Genomic DNA, 19888 nt, shown 5'->3' on the forward strand with positions numbered 1-19888 from the left:
GCTCTTTTCCAGTGAGCTGGCTCTTTGCATCAGGTGGTCAAAGTATTAGAGCTTCAGCTTTAGCATCAGTCCTTCCAAATGAATATGCAGGGTTGATTTCCTTTAGGATTGACTGGTTTGATCTCCTAGCTGTCAAAAGGACTCAAGAGTCTTCTCCAGCACTGCAGTTTGAAAGCATCAATTCCTAGGCACTCATCCTTTTTTTATGATCAACTCTCACATCTGTACATGACTACTGGAGAAACTGTAGCTTTGACTATGTGGATCTTTGTTGGCAAAGTGATGTCTTTGCTTTTTAATATGCTGTCTAGGTTTGTCATAGCTATCCTCCCAATGACTGTATTTACACAGTCATCTTCTAATTTCATGACTGTAATCACTATCTGCAGTGATTTTGGAGCCCAAGAAAAGAAAATATGTCACTGCTTCTACTTTTTCTCCTTCTATTGCCCACGAAGTGATGAGACCAGATGTTATGATCTTAGTTTTTTCAATGTTGAGTTTTAAGCCAGCTTTTATGCTCTCCTATTTCACCCTCATCAAGAGCCTCTTTAGTTTCTCTTCGTTTTCTACCATTAGGATGATATCATCTGCATATCTGAGGTTGTTGATATTTCTCCTGGCAATATTGATTCCAGCTTGTTACTCACCCATCCTGGCATTTCACATGATGTACTCTGCATATAAGTAAAAAAAACAGGGTGACAATATATACCGTTGTCATAATCCTTTCTCAATTTTGAATCAGTCAGTAGTTCCATATACGATTCTAATTGTTGCTTCTTGATCCACATACAGGTTTCTCAGGAGACAGGTAAGGTGGTCTGGTATTCCAGACTGATATCTGAACCTAAATAAAAGACAGAAAAGGCTGAGGAAGCAGATATCAAATTGCCAACATCCACTGGATCATCAAAAAAACAAGAGAGTTCCAGAAAAATATCTATTTCTGCTTTATTGACTATGCCAAAAGCCTTTGATTGTGTGGATCACAACAAACTGTGGAAAATTCTGAAAGAGATGGGAATACCAGACCACCTGACCTGCCTCTTGAGAAACCTGTATGCAGGTCAGGAAGCAACAGTTAGAACTGGACATAGAACAACAGACTGGTTCCAAGTAGGAAAAGGAGTACGTCAAGGCTGTATATTGTCACCCTGCTTATTTAACTTATATGCAGAGTACATCATGAGAAACGCTGGGCTGGAGGAAACACAAGCTGGAATCAAGATTGCAGGAGAAATATCAATAACCTCAGATATGCAGATGACACCACCCTTATGGCAGAAAGTGAAGAAGAACTAAAGAGCCTCTTGCTGAAAGTGAGAGAGGAGAGTGAAAATGCTGGCTTAAAGCTCAACATTCAGATAACTAAGATCATGGCATCCAGTCCCGTCACTTCATGGCAAATAGATGCAGAAACAATGGAAACAGTGGCTGACTTTATTTTTGGGGGCTCCAAAATCACTGCAGATGGTGACTGCAGCCATGAAATTAAAAGAAGCTCACTCCTTGGAAGGAAAATTATGACCAACCTAGACAGCATGTTAAAAAGCAGAGACGTTACTTTGCCAACAGAGGTCCATCTAGTCAAGGCTATGGTTTTTCCAGTAGTCATGTATGGATGTGAGAGTTGGACTATAAAGAAAGCTGAGTGCTGAAGAATTGATGCTTTTGAACTGTGGTGTTGGAGAAGACTCTTGAGAGTCCCTTGGACTGCAAGGAGACCCAACCAGTCAGTCCATCCTAAAGGAGATCAGTCCTGGGTGTTCATTGGAAGGACTGATATTGAAGCTGAAGCTCCAGTACTTAAGCCACCTGATTCGAAGAGCTGACTCATTTGAAAACACCCTGATGTTTGGAAAGATTGAGGGCAGGAGGAGAAGGGGACGACAGAGGATGAGATGGTTGGATGGCATCACCGATTCAATGAACATGATTTCGAGTAAACTCCGGGAGCTGGTGATAGACAGGCAGGCCTTGCGTGCTGTGGTTCATGGGGTCACAAAGAGTCGGAAACAACTGAGTGACTGAACCGAACTGAAAAGAAACAAGTGTCCCAAATAATGCCATTTTGGACAACATTAAAGAGAAACACAAAGGAGAAAGGACACTTTTTCCCAATTTGGCACTTACTGCCAGGTGGACTCTGTTGAGGGAAAACTGTAGAATCTGCAAGAGCAGGCAGGAAGAGTCTACCCAGTGTAGCAGATGGTGATTGTACTGTACTTTTTAGGTTCAATGTTATAGCACCTCAGATTTGATAGGGATAGAATTGCTGGAAACACACTGGGTAGTAATCAGCTGGGCTTCCCAGATGGCACTAGCAGTAAAGAACTTGCCTGCCAATGCAGGAGACACAAGAGTCACTGGTTCCATCCCTGGGTTGGGAGGATCCCCTGGAGGAGGGCATGGAAAGCCACTCCAGTAGTCTTACTTGGAGAATCCTATGAATAGAGGAGCCTGGGGGATTACGGCCCGTTGGGTCGCAAAGAGTTGGACACAACTGAAGCTACCTAGCACACACGCATGCACAGTCATCAGTTAGAAAGAGCCTTGCTAAAAATTTGGAATTTCACATTTTAAGGGAAAAAAAACATATTTAATAAAATTATCCTGGAAACAAAAAATCTGGTACATATATAACCTAAAGACAAATGATTTATTTTAAATTAAAAAATGTGATAAACCCATTCCTTATATCCTTATTTTACTGAGGACTGGTGAACACTTCATCACAGGCTTGTATAAATAGACTGAGAGGTATTTGTAAACAACCAATGCAATGGCAGTTCTGTTGGATCATCAAGTCCACCACACTGAAGCTTCAAAAACTCATTGTTACCAATGCCAGGGGATTATCACACTTTGAGAGAATGAATCATGTTAATTTTAACACACGTTAGATGGGGGGTAGATATCAAAATGATGACATATCATCGCAGAACTCTGAGTCTCTTGGGGGGGAGGCATGCTTCCCTTTGTACAACTATACAGATGAGGAGCCTTTCCTGAAGCCCACTAGCTGACTGCCTTTCTCTCTCATAGGCCAGGATTTCTTCTGGTCTAAAGAAGCCACTGTCAAGAGGAATGGGAATCAATGATCCACGTAGACAATCAGAATCTATCCTTGGTTTGGCTCATGACCACAAGTAAGAGGGTAGATACCTGAATAAATGTGGTATACTCTTAGGGAGGCAGTTAAGCAAAAGTAACTGAAACATAAAGCTAAATAATAATCAGATATAATTTTATTGAATTCCCAGGACATCCTTTGTTACTGTCAGCGTGATCTCCCTGCACATTTCTATTAGACACTTGCTTGGTGAGCATGGATATAAACAAGAATTAAACAAATCTATTATTTAATGGCCTTGGATTAAGCTAGGTAGATATGCTCATCTCGCAGTGAGGACGGTATTGACAGTGTGATCTAAAATCCAGTTACGCCTGCCTACATTCATCTGACGTAGAGGCTTCCCTTGCGGCTCAGTCGGTAAAGAATCCACCTGCAATGCAGGAGACCCGAGTTCGATCCCTGGGTTGGGAAGACTCCCTGGAGAAGGGAATGACAACCCACTCTGGTATTCTTGCCTGGAGAATTCCATGGGCAGAGGAACCTGGTGGGTTACAGTCCATGAGGTCACAAAGAATCGGACATGACTGAGCAACTAACACACATACACACACACATTCATCTGAATCCTAAAAATATCTCTGTCGTTAGAAATGGAAATATTCCAGGTTGAATAGCCAATTTCTGTTTCCTTGGGTTATCTTTGGATAGATGCTGCCAGCATATACATCTGACACCTCTTCCCTTTGTGTCCAGGGGTGACAAATTACTCTTTCTGAAATGGTCACCCTTTTCTTAGGTATATTATCTTATTCAGATAGGTTACCAGAGACTCTTACTTCACCTGACATACTTTTCCTATATTCTGTTCATTTTATAGTTTAATTCAGACAAATTTTTAAAAATTCAATTCCAAGCTCTTGGAGATCACCTAATTAGATCCCAAAGTTTTACTGTAGCCTCTCCTCAATAGTAGACAACAGGAAAATACTGTAAAAACTTACAGAAAGTAATTGTGATTACGGCAGGCAGGGATTGATAAGATAGTTGAGAAGAGACAGGCGAGTCAGATAATAGGCTCTTGTAATTCAAGCCATGAACCAGTGACAGTTTTGAATACGAGTGCAGTAAGTATTGCGTAATAAGAAGTAATTAGAAGTAGTAAGACAAAAAGGAAACACAAGGCTGTAAAGGCTAAAAACAGCTGGATAATAAAGATATTTATTTTATAGATTTATATTAAACACAAAGTGTCACTATTGTTCATTAGTTGAGACCCAATGTCTCAGAGTAGGGAACACACCAGTCAGATATGCACCTATCAAACATGCAAGTGCATATACAACTAACACAACCTGTGTAGTGGTTTCTGGGACGCTCTGTACTATTAGGCATCCTTTAAGCCTACAGGAGCACCTACATAGGTTTTGGAATGGATACATGGATGCTGGGGCAATCAGTAATATCCAGAAACTGACCTAGGTGTGACCTGAAGAGAGTAAAAAACATTCTTTCTTCACTAAGCTTAAAATTGTAGATTCTAGAACATTGTTCCTTATATAATGGCTATAGACGTCTAAAAGTTAGACTACAAAAACTAACATTCATTACATATTTCAGAGGCTCATAGCAGCCTAACAGTACAAAAGCACCAAACAGCAGGGTTGACCACTTGTACGCTCCAAACACTGGCAAAAGAACATTCTAAATGTGATTTCTTAATTTCTCTTTCTTTTATGGTAAGGCCAAATTTGTTCTCTAACTTGTTACAGTTTTGTCAAAAATCCTCTAGTAGGGAAAGAGGTTCTATTCTGTCCTTCATAAAAATGCCTATTGATCTGGTTCCACTACATAAGGATTAAACAAAAGACCGAGGTGGGTCCATTTCATTGAGGCTAAGAGTGGTTAATTGCTTTTATTCATTCATTACCTCCTTTGACAAATGTTTGTTCACATAATATGCTGGGTACATTTTTTGCCCAACTCACTAAGCTAGTGAATGACTGAATCAGATCTACCCATCTCAAAAACTTATGCTCTTTCCACTTTACCATATATTGAAATGGCACCTTAAAAAAACAAACAAACAAAAAACTTTAGTAGCAGAATCGACAAACAGTAAAATGACTTATTATTTAAAAGAATGATATTCTCTCAAAACCACATGTAAATAGTGTCTCATTTGCCGTATATTTATTTTACTCTCCTGCTGGCCAACACTGCACTCCTTCAGATTAGAAAGTTTGGCTACACTACAGAATACACACTGGAAGTCAAGCAACACCCAAGGCTCCATTAAGGTCATTATTCTTGTAGATTTCTTTTCCTCCCACAGGGACAGGCATATCAATTTTTCTATATGTTTTGAAGAGCTTAGCCACATGATTTTAATCATTTCTCCCAGGTGGCTCTTAGAACTTGCATGGTGGCCCTATATATTATCCAACCAAAGACAGGTTCCAGTGTGGTTTGATGAATGAGCAGGAGACCAAAATCAGAGGTCTGAAATTCTCTTCCCCAAGGAGTAATAGTTTTACCTTCTATTGCTTGGGGATCCTAGGGAACCTGAATACTGGGAAACAATATAACTCAAGGTTTTGAGCTAGACCACAATTTGAGATCATCTAATATCTTTTAGCTACTTTTTTTTTTTTTACAAATGTTCTGGTTTGAGTAAAATCTAAGCTATGTTTTTTTAAGTATCTTTCCCTTCAATTTTTAGATCTTCATATATTTTAATGGAAATTTAATCCTCTTATTATTTATTTATAGTTAACTCGTAAAATTGTATTTAGAAATGTATTTTCCAATTGGCTTTATGAAAATTTTTATAAACTTCAGAATGAGTACACACACACAAGGATACACACTCACATATTCTCTTGCCAGGAAAGAAAACAAAAAGAAAATACACAGGATGAAAAAGTTCAGGTTGGGTTCAGATCTCAAAAGCCACAGGTTCCGAATAATTCTTAACTTGGATGGTGGTTTCTTCCATCCAAGAATGTGTCCCACATGTTATTGAATTGTGCAACCACACTAACCACAAGTTTAACCTATAGCTCTCTTGTACTTTTTAATTGACTTCAGCCACAAACTTTCAAAGTGTAGACTTAATTGAACTTCTCTAAAATATTGCAATTAAATGACATTTTTTTTCATCAGCCACTGGCATGCAAGGCAATGTCAATCATCTTTTTTTGGTACCAAAAAGTCTCTCTCTTTTCCTCTTCATTTCCAGGCAATAGAGCTATGCAATTTTATTTTGGAATAATGTTCTCATATCTTTTCTAATAGATCTTCCTATCAGCACACTTTCCAAATCTTTGATCACTACATACGTTACTCATCAAATATCTATTAAGACCGACTTGACTTCTCATTCCAAGATGTCTGGCTCTAGGTGAGTGATCACACCATCATGTTTATCTGGGTCATGAAAACCTTTTTTGTATAGTTCTTCAGTGCCCACAAGGCAAATTTCAGTGAATTAGCAACTTCTTAATTGTTCTTAATATCTTCTGCTTCTGTTAGGTCCATACCATTTCTGTCCTTTATTGTGCCCGTCGTTGCCTGGAATGTTTCCTTGGAATCTCTAATTTTCTTGAAGAGATTTCTAGACTTTCCCATTCTATTGTTTTCCTCTATTTCTTTGTATTGATTGCTGAGGAAGACTGCTTCATTTTGTACTCCAAGGCCATATTTGCCTGCTACTCCAGGTATCTCCTGACTTCCTACTTTTGCATTCCGTCCCCTATAATGAAAAGGACATCTTTTTGGGGTGTTAGTTCTGGAAGGTCTTGTAGGTCTTTGTAGAACTGTTCAACTTCAGCTTCTTCAGCATTGCTGGTTGGGGCATAGACTTGGATTACTGTGATATTGAATGGTTAGCCTTGGAAACAAACAGAGATCATTCTGTCGCTTTTGAGGTTGCACCCAATACTGCCTTTCGGAGTCTTTTGTTAACTATGAGGGCTACTCCATTTCTTCTAAGGGATGCTTGCCCACAGTAGTAGATATAATGGTCATCTGAATTAAGTTTGCCCATTCCAGTCCATTTTAGTTCACTGATTCCTAAAATGTCGATGTTCATTCTTGCCATCTTCTGTTTGACCACTTCAAATTTACCTTGATTTATGGACTTAACATTCCAGGTTCCTTTGCAATATTGTTCTTTACAGCATTGGGCTTTGCTTCCATCACCAGTCACATCCACAACTGGACGTTGTTTTTCCTTTGGCTCTGTCTCTTCATTCTCTCTGGAGTTATTTCTCCACTCTTCTCCAGTAGCGTATTGTGAACCTACTGACCTGGGGAGTTCATCTTTCAGTGTCCTATCATTTTGCCTTTTCATACTGTTTATGGGGTTCTCAAGGGAACAATACTGAAGTGGTTTGCCTTTACCATGTTTTGTTAGAACTCTCCACCATGACCCGTCCATCTTCGGTGGCCCTACACATTGCTCATAGTTTCACTGAGTTAGACAAGGCTGTGGTCCATGTGATCAGTTTGATTAGTTTTTTGTGATTGTGGTTTTCATTCTCTCTTCCCTCTGAAGGGTAAGGATAAGAGGCTTGTGGAAGCTTCCTGATGGGAGAGACTGACTGAGGGGGAAACTGGGTCTTTTTCTGATGGGTGGGGCCATGTTCAATAAATCTTTAATCCAGTTTTCTGTTGATGGGCGGGGCTGTGCTCCCTCCTTGTTGTTTGACCTGAGACCAAACTATGGTGGTGGTAATGAAGACAATGCTAACCTCCTTCAAAAGGTCCCATGCATGCACTGCTGCACTCAGTGTTCTGACCCTGCAGCAGGCCAGCGCAAACCCACACCTCTGCCAGAGACTCCTGGACACTCACAGGCAAGTCTGGATCAGTTACTGTTGGGTCACTGCTCCTTCCTCCTGGGTCCTGGTGGGCACAAGGTTTGTTTGTGCCCTCCAAGAGTCTGTTTCCTCTGTCCTGTGTAAGCTCTGTAATCAAATCCCACTGGCCTCCAAAGTCAAATTCCCTGAGAGTTCTCAGTCCCTTTGCCAGATCCCCAGATTGGAAAATCTGTTGTTAATCCTAGAACTTTCTTAACAGTGTGAGAATTTATTTGGTATATTGTTCTGCAGTTTGCGGGTTGTCTGCCCAGTGGCTCTATGTTGGGGTTAATGGCGACCTCCTCCAAGAGGGCTTATGCCACACCCAGGTCTGCTGCACCCAGAGCCCCTGACCCTGTGGCAGGCCACTGCTGAACCTGCTGCTGATTCTTTTTTTTTCTAAAATTTATTTTTCTCATTGTTAAGAGTAGGAAAAGCAGAAATTGAAACAATATCTATCCAACAAAGTGAAAGTTGAAATCTGTCATATTTACATAAATAAGGAAAAACAGATGAATATGGTATATTTGAGAGACAAAGCCTTTAGGAGGCAGGAAATCAGGATCATGTATCCCTAATACTCCACCTAATGCCAACTCTCTACCTTTGCTGAACCATTTTTCATTCACCCACTCATCAAACTAACATTCGGAAGCAATCTCTATGTGTCAGCCACCCTCAAAGGCCTTGGTTGACTCATCTGAAAATGAGGAACATATATTTCTTTCAGCTTAAGATGTAGACCAGATCAAGACTATTATTGCAGTTCTGATTCTTGGCTTTTCTGAGGGGTTATTGTTTTGCCCCAATCTAGAACCAGCAATTTAACTCAGTTAGGAAATTAGTCTTCAGTATACTCCCAGGAATGATTTCCAGTGATGAGCTAAGAGAACATTCTGACCATTATGTACCCAGTTCCTACTTTTTCTTTTTTCCTCTTCTGTTTTCACATCTTTTCGTGTTTGGATTTATTTCACTTCTCCTGTCTAACCTGGACAAAACTTCAGAAACACCATGCCCTCTCCAGTATTTTTCTTTTTTTTTTCCCTCACCTCTAAATAATTTATCATCTCCATTGTTCAAATTAACAAATCCTTTCAGCTAGACAGGTTTTCATTGGATTATATGACATCTTCCAGGTACCAGTGATTGAGAGAAGAATAAAAGTCATAAAAAATCATATATGCCCACAAGGCAAATTTCAGTGAATTAGCAACTCCAAGATGATATCAAAGCTGAGTTACAATAAAATATATAGTTGAAGAATTATGACATTTCGGAATACAAGAGATATCATAGAATAAGTGGATACTTCTTACAATAATAAATAAAAAATAATGAAAATAAATAAGTCAAACATTTAGTTCACTAAAAAAGAATAGTAACAAAAAATACTAGTCTAGAAAATTTGAAAGAACAATATACAGTAGGTTGAAAAACATCAATGAATGAATTAGAATAAAGAATATAACATGTCTAAAGTTAAAACCCTAGAACTACACTGTCCAATACAGTACTCTAGCCACACGTGGTTATTTAAATTAGCTAAAATCAAATACAATTAGATACATAGCTTACTCAGTCTCACTAGCCACATTTTAAGTACTCAATTGTTGCAAGTAACTAGTGGCTAAAATATTGTACAGTAGAAAATATGGAACATTTCCGTCAGTGCAGGAAGTTTTATGACAGTGCTGTTCTAAAATAAAAGCAGTGTGGAAACTAGCACAAGCATTAACTGTGTTCTGATCAATGCAATTTGAAAAAAAGAATAAACATTTCTGTTTCAGAAGTGCAATTGTATTGCACTGAGATATAATGTCACAATTGAAAATTTCAAGACATTCATTCAGGAAACTATAACCAACAATAAGAGAATTCAGTAAATTGGCTAAGGATAATATCAATATAACAAAATCAATAGACTTCTTATAGAAAAACAACTCTCAGTTGCAAAACATAATAAAAAAGAATCCATTTTAAATGACAACAGAAAAGATGTAACACACTAAGAATAAGTTTGGCAAGAAATGTGTCAGAAGTATAAAAAGAAAGTCTAAAATATTATTAAAGAAGATAAGTAGAAATATATGTTCTATTCGTTGATAGGAAAAATTTAAATGTGTATAAAATGTCTACACATTCTCAAAAAAGTACCAAATGGAATATTCTTAAATACATTTTAAAATTTATTTTCAAAAATTAATCTAAGTGATTCTACAGTTTTTATGACAAAATAAATATGCAAAAATTGGCATGTAATGTCTGAAAGAGAAGAAATAAAGACACAATATCAGATAATAAACTATAATGTAAAGTTTCATTAATTAAAGTAGAATTCATACTGAAATATCAGTATGCAAACATATTGATGCAGTAGAACAGTAGGTCTTGATGTAGACCCAAATTTGTATTCAGATATCTAAAATACATAGATGGTATTCACCATCTGTGGTCAAAAATAAATCACTGGGGGAAGAGATAGATTGGGAGTTTGAGATTGACACATATACACTGCTATATTTAAAATGGATAACCAAAAGTATCCACTGTATAACACAGGGAACTCTGCTCAATATTCTGCAATAATCTAAATGGGAAAACATTTTGAAAAAGAATAGATACATGTATATGCATAACTGAATCATTCTGCTGTATACCTGAAACTAACAACATTTTTTATCAACTACACTGCAATCTAAAACAAAGAATTTAAAAGAAATGAATCACTGAATCAATTAGTTGGGAAAAATGGAAGCCAGTTTAAAATGCAATTATTCACTATCTCAAGCCTTATGTCAAATAACTTTCAGATGAATCAAGGAATTTAGCATAAAATTTGAAACGATAAGACTACCAGGTCTCAATATGCAACATGCAGATGCTATAGATAAAAACTGATAATTTATTTGTATAAATTTTTAAATTGCTGCAGGAAATGAATATGACATTAAAAGTAAAAGAAAGATGATGAGCTTGGAAATATATATAATACACATAACAGAGGGCAATGGACTTAGTATTTAAATACATTCTATTATCAATAAGGAAGGACCCAATAATCCAATGGAAAATTAGACAAATTACATATATCTGTTTTAGTTAGTTTTATGTGTCAATTTGGCTAACATGAAATCTCCACTTATTCAGACACTAATCTGTGTTGCTGTAAAGGTATTTTGCAAATGTGATTAACATCTCCAACTAGCTGACTTTAAGTAAAGATGATTACCCTGAATAATCTAGGTGGGGCAGATCCAAACTTGGGAAAGCCTCAAGAGCAGACCTGAGGTTTTCCTAAGCAAGAAGAAATTTCACTTGTGGACTGCAGCTTCAATTTTGGCCCAAGAATTTCTAGTTTATCCTGCCTTACGAATTTTGGACTACCCTAGTCAGCCCCTTTAATCACATAATCCAATATATAAACAAACAAACAAAAGTAAAGATGCAATGGGTGAGTCTGTCTAATTTTTCCTTAAGGTTTTGTAACTTTGGTAGAATCATGACTAGACAACACTGAGTGGAATTCCTTGATTGCAGGGTGTAATGTAGTTCAACTTCACTAGCAATCAACTGTTTTCCACAGTAATTCTTTCTATGTATTTAAAAAATTGGATAGCTTATAAAATTATCTTAGGACATTTTGTATTTTAGATAATATTCCTCAGCTGGCAATGTGTGCTGTAACTTTTAGCATATTGTGCCTTTACAACTTTTAGTGATTTTGAGCTAAAGGTCTTATGCTTACTATGGTCTAATTGTAGCCATCTCTTCTTTTGTAGTTATCACATTTAATACTTTGTTTAGGAAAATTTTCCTTATTGTGATGTCATAAAGACACTTTCCCTACATTTTCCTTAAAATTAAAAAAAAATGATCTGTTTAGTCAATCGGAAATTGATATTTGTGTATGGTTTGGAACAGTGTTCCAATTTAATTCTTTGCATACATATAATCAGCTGTTATTTTATAGTCCCTCCTCTTCCCTGTGACTTGCAATGATGGCTCTGATATATATTCTTTTTCATACATTAATGGGTCTATCTCTGGGCTCTTAATGCTATTTTATTCATCACTTTTAACCTTATTCCAATTCATGATAATAAATCTTAGTATCTGGTTAGACAATACCTCCCTAACATGATTCCTCTGTTTCAGATATGTCCTGACTATTCTTGGGCCCTTGAACTTCTTCATAAGTTTTAAAATCTGTATGTCCTTCACAGCTGAATTCTACCAAAATTTAGAGAGAACTAACACCCATCCTACTCAAACTCTTCCAGAAAATTGAGGAGGAAGGTAAACTTCCAAACTCATTCTATGAGGCCACAATCAGCCTAATACCAAAACCAGACAAAGATGCCACAAAAAAAGAAAACTACAGGCCAATATCACTGATGAACATAGATGAAAAAGTCCTTAACAAAATTCTAGCAAACAAAATCCAACAACATATAAAAAGATCATACATCATGACCAAGTGGGCTTTATCCCAGGGATGCAAGGATTCTTCAATATTTGCAAATCAACCAATGTGATACGCCACATTAACAAATTGAAAGATAAAAACCATACGATTATCTCAATAGATGCAGAGAAAGCCTTTGACAAAATTCAACATCCATTTATGGTAAAAACTCTCCAGAAAGCAGGCATAGAAGGAAAATACCTCAACATAATAAAAGCCATATATGATAAACCCACAGCAAACATTATCCTCAATGGTGAAAAATTGAAAGCATTTCCCCTAAAGTCAGGAACGAGACAAGGGTGCCCACTCTCACCACTGCTATTCAACATAGTTTTGGAAGTTTTAGCCACAGCAATCAGAGAAGAAAAAGAAATAAAAGGAATCCAGATTGGAAAAGAAGAAGTAAAACTCTCACTATTTGCAGATGACATGACCCTCTACATAGAAAACCCTAAAGACTCCACCAGAAAATTACTAGAGCTAATCAATGAATATAGTAAAGTTGCAGGATAAACAGAAAGAGAAATTAAGGAAAAAATCCCATTCACCATTGCAATGAAAAGAATAAAGTACTTAGGAATAAATTTACCTAAAGAAACAGAGGCATTTAGAAAGATGGCAATGATGATCCTATATACGAGACAGCAAAAGAGACACAGATGTAAAGAACAGACTTTTGGACTCTGTGGGAGAAGGCGAGGATGGGATGATTTGAGAGAACAGCATTGAAACATATATATTATCATATGTGAAATAGATCACCAGTCAAGGTTCAATGCATGCGACAGGGTGTTCAGGGCTGGTGCACTGGGATGACCCTGAGGGATGGGATGGGGAGGGCGGTGGGAGGGGGGTTCAGGGTACACATGTATACCCATGGCTGATTCATGTCAATGTATGGCAAAAACCACTACAATATTGTAAAGTAATTAGCCTCCAATTAAAATAAATAAATTAATAAAAAAATTAAAAAAATAAAATCTGTATGTCAAATTCTTAAAAAAAATCCCATTTGTATTTTGATCATAACTGCATTGACCATGTATATCAATTTGGGGAAAACTTCTATTTTTCAGATGTTGAGTCTTTCTATCTATAAACATGGCATAATTAGCTACTGATTTAAATCTTCTTTAACACCTTAATTCTCACTTCTCTCTGTTCCTTTTGCCCTTGCTAATTTCCATTTTCCAGTGGGAAAATCCATAATTACAAATGACATTTGTTATAATTAGTGCAGTCCCTAGTTGCCAATAGGTTGGAAAGAACTTCAGAGTGTCTAGTCTACTGTATTGATGGAATAGAAAGTATAATTCTTATCTGAGATTAGCTAAAAAATCATGATCACTTGTTGGTAAATTTTTCTTTTAAAATGAAGGGGGAAAATGTGCCATGGTCGTACCCAGGACTTAATGATTAAAAACAGAAGGAAAAAAAGCATATCAGAACCTGAGACAAAAGAACTATGGAGGAGAAGGAAACCTTCTCAGAAAAACAAGAAGTCCTTCAGTTTAACTTCCCAGTTGATATAATAATTCTTTTGACAGCATACTACAAATGGCTTTCCAACATCTCCCAAAACAGTTTACAATGATATTCAGTTTGAGTTCTAGAACCATATCTAAGACTTTCTTTTAAAAAGAATTTGAACCATATTCCTTTTCCTGGTAGATTTATTTTATTTTTTTAAATAAATTTATTTATTTTAGTTGGGGGCTAATTACTTTACAATATTGTAGTGGGTTTTGCCATACATTGACATGGATCAGCCATGGGTTTACATGTGTTCCCCATCCTGAACCCCCCTCCCACCTCCCTCCCTATCCCATCCCTCTGGGTCATCCCATTGCCCCAGCCCTGAGCATTTGTCTCATGCATCGAACCTCGAATGGTGTTCTGTTTCACATATGATAATATACATGTTTCAATGCTATTCTCTTAGAACGTCCCACCCTCACCCTCTCCCTCAGAGTCCATAAGACTGTTCTATGAATTTATTAATGTAATCCAATTTTCCAAAATAAGTGAAAACACAATTGAACATTTGCCTGAACCTTCAGTATTGCAATAATGATGACACCAGATAGATACCATGCCAATACAGTATATCATTTAAAAATCAAAGCACAACTGCATCTTATTTAAAAATTGGAAGATGCTTTCACATTTTCAGAAGCTATGTTTCAAATCAATCAACATATGAACAGTACCCTTGGGACAAGTGATAACTCTGAGACTATCCTTCTTAGAAAACACTACTTAGACCCTGAGAAATATAAACAGAAATAAATCTCTAATTTGTAAACGACTTGCTACGTTTTATATTAGGTGAGAAGAAATGGAAGTTCTAATTAGAAATGGCATCTGTTTAATACTCTACACGAAGAGGAATTTTGGAAATACGTCTGGTACATCCAGTGACTGTATTATAATCAGTATATCGTGACTCAGAAGAGAAATTCAAAGTACAGACTTGAAAGAATAATATGATCTCTATCCTATCAACTAAACATCTCAGGTTTACAATCCTTCTCAGAGTGGTATGTCTGAGAAGCATTCCAGAATATCTGATGCTCTATTGAATTCCATCTGCTTTCTCATATTTTTTAGCCCCTTTTTCAGTTCAGCACTAGCATGTGACAAATGAAATACAAAGGTGTTATATATATATATATATATATATATATGTAGGTATGTATATGTATGTATGTATACACCTCAGCACCATGTTGAGGAGATTAAAAACCCCACCAAGGATTCTCCTGTATTTCTTCCTCTTTCCCGATGATAACGGATGCCATATGTTTTAGAAGGTACTGATACAAAATAGGGGAGCCCCTGTAAATCTGGGATACTAAGTAAATCTATGCAAACTACATTTCTGTCTATGTGATATGAGTAAGCATAAGATAAAGCACTGAGATTTTGGATTAATTTGCTATAATAGCAAAATCTAGCTATTTCTGGTTAATTTTGAACATCTATTAGTAGTAGTAGTAGTGTTAGTCGCTCAGTCATGTCTGACTCTTTGCAATCCCATGGACTGTGGCCCACCAGGCTCCTCTGTCCATGGGATTCTCCAGGCAAGAATACTGGAGTGGATCGCCATTCCCTTCTCCAGATGATCCTTCCAACCCAGGGATTGAACCCGGGTCTTCTTCCCAGAACATCTATTAGATACAACATTATTTTTTAATTTATTTGTAATTGGAGGATAATTGCTTTATAGTACTGTGTTGGCTTCTGCCATAGAACAACATGAATCAGCCATAAGTATACATACGTACCCTCTCTCTTGAACCTTCTCCCCCTACCCCTTCCCACCCCTTTAGGTTGTCACAGAGTACCCCTTTGAGTTCCCTGTGTTATGCAGTGACTTTCCATGAACTACCTATTTTACATATGGTAACGTATATATTTCAATACTACTTTCTCAATTCACCCTACCCTCTCTTTTCCCCACTGTGTACAAAATCTGTTCTTTATGTCTGCATCTTTATTCCTGCCCTGCAAATAGGTTCATCAGCACCATTTTCTAGATTGTTAATATACAATACTTGTTTTTCTTTCTGACTTACTTCATCTACCTCACTAGAACTGACTCAAATGGGCTCCTTTTTATGGCTGAGTAATATTCCATTATTTTTACAAATTAAAAAGTTTTCAAAATTTATGGTGAGTCCCATAATGAGAAAAATACTTAAACATTTTCCTTTATTTTTTCAAGGTGGGTATAATTCTACATTGACTTCCCTGGTGGTCCAGTGGCTAAGACACTGAGGTCTCAGTGCAGGGGGCCCAGATTTGATCTCTGGTCAGGGAACTAGATCCCACATGGGTCTGCCAATGCAGGAGATGTAAGAGATGTGGGTTTAATCCCTGGGCTGGGAAGATCCCCTGGAGGAGAATATGGCAACCCATTCCAGCATTCTTGCCTGGAGAATCCCACAGAAAGAGGAGCCTGGCAGGCTACAGTTCATTGGATTGCAAAGAGTCGGACACAACTGAAGCGACTAAGCATGCACGCATAATTCTACATTACATAAAAAGGATTGAATACTAATTGATGTGCTTTACTTTAATACTCAGACCCTCCCTTGATCCATTACATCTGAAAAATGAACATGCTAACTATTATTACTTGAGAATTATTAATTCAATGGGGAGCAAATGACCCAGACATGTAGCATAACGAGAAAGGCAAGATGGAGTTGGGTCCTCGGGTGGAATGGACCTTGGCAGTGCTCAGAGAAACGAAGACAGTTTTTCTGTGCTGCTCTAGACTCTGCTCTAATGGTCTGATCTCTTTCACCTCTGCACCTGCCTCTCTGACCCCTCTGGCTGTAGCCCCATGTTCACATTTTCCCAACCACTGTGGAATATGGCACAGTCATTTCATTAAAGACACAAAAGAACAAGATATACCTGTTACGGTAAGCTATTGCCCACTCTTAGAAATCTTAGAACCTGAAATAGTTATGGGGCTCAAAAATAGGGGCCAATATAATTTTAATAACAGAAATCCAAACCAGAATACAAATAAGTAGAAATTAGTAAGTATCAAGTACAGCCATTCTGTCAATTAATTTTAACTGAACAGCCACAAAATGCTAACATCATGATAAGCGACTGAATATAAAGCAATAAACAGGACCAAATCGTTTGTCATTCTCCACTCTCTTGGAGAGACTCTGAATCTAGTGGGGACAGAACAAACCAGAGATGAAGAGAAAAAAGCAATCCATCTTGTCCTTCAGGATAAATATTTATATTAATAGAAATGAATCATACCACTCTGATAACTACACTCTTTCAGTGGTTTTTTTCATGATACCAACACAAAAGATGAATTGTTTACTGCTTTCTCTAAGTCATTTTGTGACTGGGTCTCTACCTATTTAACCTTTCTAAGCATCTGTTTCTTCATCTGCAACATGTTGGTAATAATATTTACCTCATAGAATTTTTGTGTGGATCAAGTGTGATAATCTATGCATTTTATCTGGCAATAGAAAGCACACAATAAATGTCAGCCAATAATATTGTTATTATCTCTCCGACATTATCCCATGACTTCCTTTTCTCTCACTCTACTTCACCCACACTGCCCTCTGAAAACTGTTAGACTAGGTCAAGTTCTTGTCTTCATATGGATTTGAACCTTGTAATCTCTACTGAGCCCTAGGCCTGACAGGCTTCCTTTCATTCTTTACATTTCAACTTACATTGTCGCTTTCAAGGCTCCACCTAAGGTGCCCTCCAGTACCCGCTTGTCTCCATCACAGTACACACACAGGGATACATATGTATACCTATGGCTGCTTCATGTTGAGATTTGACAGAAAACAGCAAAATTCTGTAAAGCAATTATCCTTTAATTAAAAAATAAGTAAACTTAAAAAAAGCACTTAAGGAGTTGCTGCTGCTGCTGCTAAGTCGTGTCAGTCGTGTCTGACTCTCTGTGACCCCACAGACGGCAGCCCACCAGGCTCCCCCATCCCTGGGATTCTCCAGGCAAGAACACTGGAGTGGGTTGCCATTGCCTTCTCCAATGCATGAAAGTGAAAAGTGAAAGTGAAGTCGCTCAGTCGTGTCCGACTCTTCACGACCCCGTGGATTGCAGCATACCAGGCTCCTCTGTCATGGGATTTTCCAGGCAAGAGTACTGGAGTGGGGTGCCGTTGCCTTCTCCGATTTAAGGAGTACATACTATTAATATGCAAAATATTCAATGATTAAAATTGAATTATGTGCCAATTTACTGAGTGTTTTCATATCAATTACCTTAAATCACAATATATGTTTAAGATCATCACTTTTTAGGTAGAAAAGCTAAGTCGTTTTTCATTTTTCCAGGTCATCAGTAAGTTGCAGATTTTTTTAAGAGTGATATAGAACATCAGAGTCTATCTACTTCAGTGCTCTTTTACTATGTCATATCTGTCTCTCAGTTGCAGTTGATTTTTTACTTCACTTCAAATACTATAAGTATCTGTGTGCAGAATTGGATATATCAGTCATAGTATTTGCTTACATGATTTAAGTTTATATTTTCCAACCAGTTAAGCAGTTATTATAGCAGAAATATTGCCCTAAACTTTTACTAAATATATGTATATATATGACTGAAAGTGTTAATCACTCAGTTGTATCTGACTCTTTGTGACCCTATGAACTGTAGCCCTCCAGGCTCCTCTGTCCATGGAATTCTCCAGGCAAGAATACTGGAGTGGGTTGCCATGCCCTTCTCCAGGGGATCTTCCTGACCCAGGGATTGAAAGCTTGCAGGCAGAGCCCACCAGGAAAGCCCCTTTTTCTTAACCTAAAAGGAGTGTGAGAGAGAAAAAATAATACTTAACCTCAGCAGAAATATTTAATCAAAGGTCGAATGCTCGAAATTAAGCCTTTCAGTTTTTACTGATTAAAAAAAGTATGAATGCTAAATGAAAACTGAACTTAATGAGGATAAGTAACTTAGGACCATCATGTTACAGTGTTAGTCTATAAGAAATTGAGCTGATATCAAAAGTATAATTATATTAATACAACAGTGTTATGCTATTTAGACTTTTTCTTTTTAAAGAACAGCTCTAGAGTTTACAATTTACTGTTCTGTTTTTATCACCCAGAACATTTATGCTTTCAATCTTCCAAGCTTTTCACTTGTACCCATCTTAAGGGTCATATTTTGCTCAACATCTCACTATTTGAAATTTGTGTTATTATAAGTCAAATCTGATTATCTCCCATAGAACTCTATAAAATCAAGCAATTAAAAAAATTTTAAATAGCGGAAAATATACCAAATCGTAATTTCAGTCAGTCACAATATGAAGATACAGAATATTTACAAATAGATACTGCTTTAACTGAATAAGGAGTTAATCACAAATATTTATATTGCTGGTGACGTTTATTCCCTAATAGCTTTCTAAAAATTATTACAGCATCCTTTGTCCCCAAAATTGGAAAGACTGAAAAATTGATACATGTAACTTTCTTTATTGAATATTATTTTAATGCCAATATGAACATTTTATTTTATGCATAACACTTTTCTTTAGGGTGCCTTAAAAAAAAAAACCTGAAAGATTCTGTATCTGTTTCACTGGTGATGACAAGTATGTTAATTGCTTGCAGATAACATCTGTTCTAGTGAAATCAAGATGCAGAGGCTGGGTTGAATCTGTAGTGCTAGCAGTTTTCTAAAGCTTTGTCTGGGAGACCCACTACATGCATTTCACAGACTCTTCAGGCAGCTGGAGGGCTTTTGAGCTTTTTTGAGAACCTTCCAGCAACTGAAATAAAATCTTCCAGGAATCTTGGGTCATCGAAATGTCTCTCTCCAAGCAGTGGACTCACCTTTGAAGCTCCAAGATATCCACTGACCATGACGCCTGAGTGCGCTCTGGCTAAAGCAAGTTCAGGGTGAGCTGCCAACCTCCTGCATGCAAGACAGGGCCTCTGACTTCCTTCTCT

At 37.3% G+C, this 19888-nt stretch overlaps 1 pseudogene across 1 annotated transcript in view; it reads left to right on the top strand.

Moving 5' to 3' along the window:
- The first annotated feature begins 19799 nt into the window (after positions 1-19799).
- Positions 19800-19888, top strand: part of LOC145521895 (large ribosomal subunit protein eL31 pseudogene) — a 102544-nt pseudogene continuing 102455 nt past the window's right edge. The window contains exon 1 of the transcript XR_014065755.1: positions 19800-19837. The product of XR_014065755.1 is annotated as a large ribosomal subunit protein eL31 pseudogene (transcript). The remainder of the gene's footprint in view (positions 19838-19888) is intronic.

Source organism: Giraffa tippelskirchi, chromosome 9, assembly GCF_054371585.1.
Source record: "Giraffa tippelskirchi isolate mGirTip1 chromosome 9, T2T-mGirTip1v1.2.pri, whole genome shotgun sequence".
Classification (NCBI taxonomy): domain Eukaryota; kingdom Metazoa; phylum Chordata; class Mammalia; order Artiodactyla; family Giraffidae; genus Giraffa; species Giraffa tippelskirchi.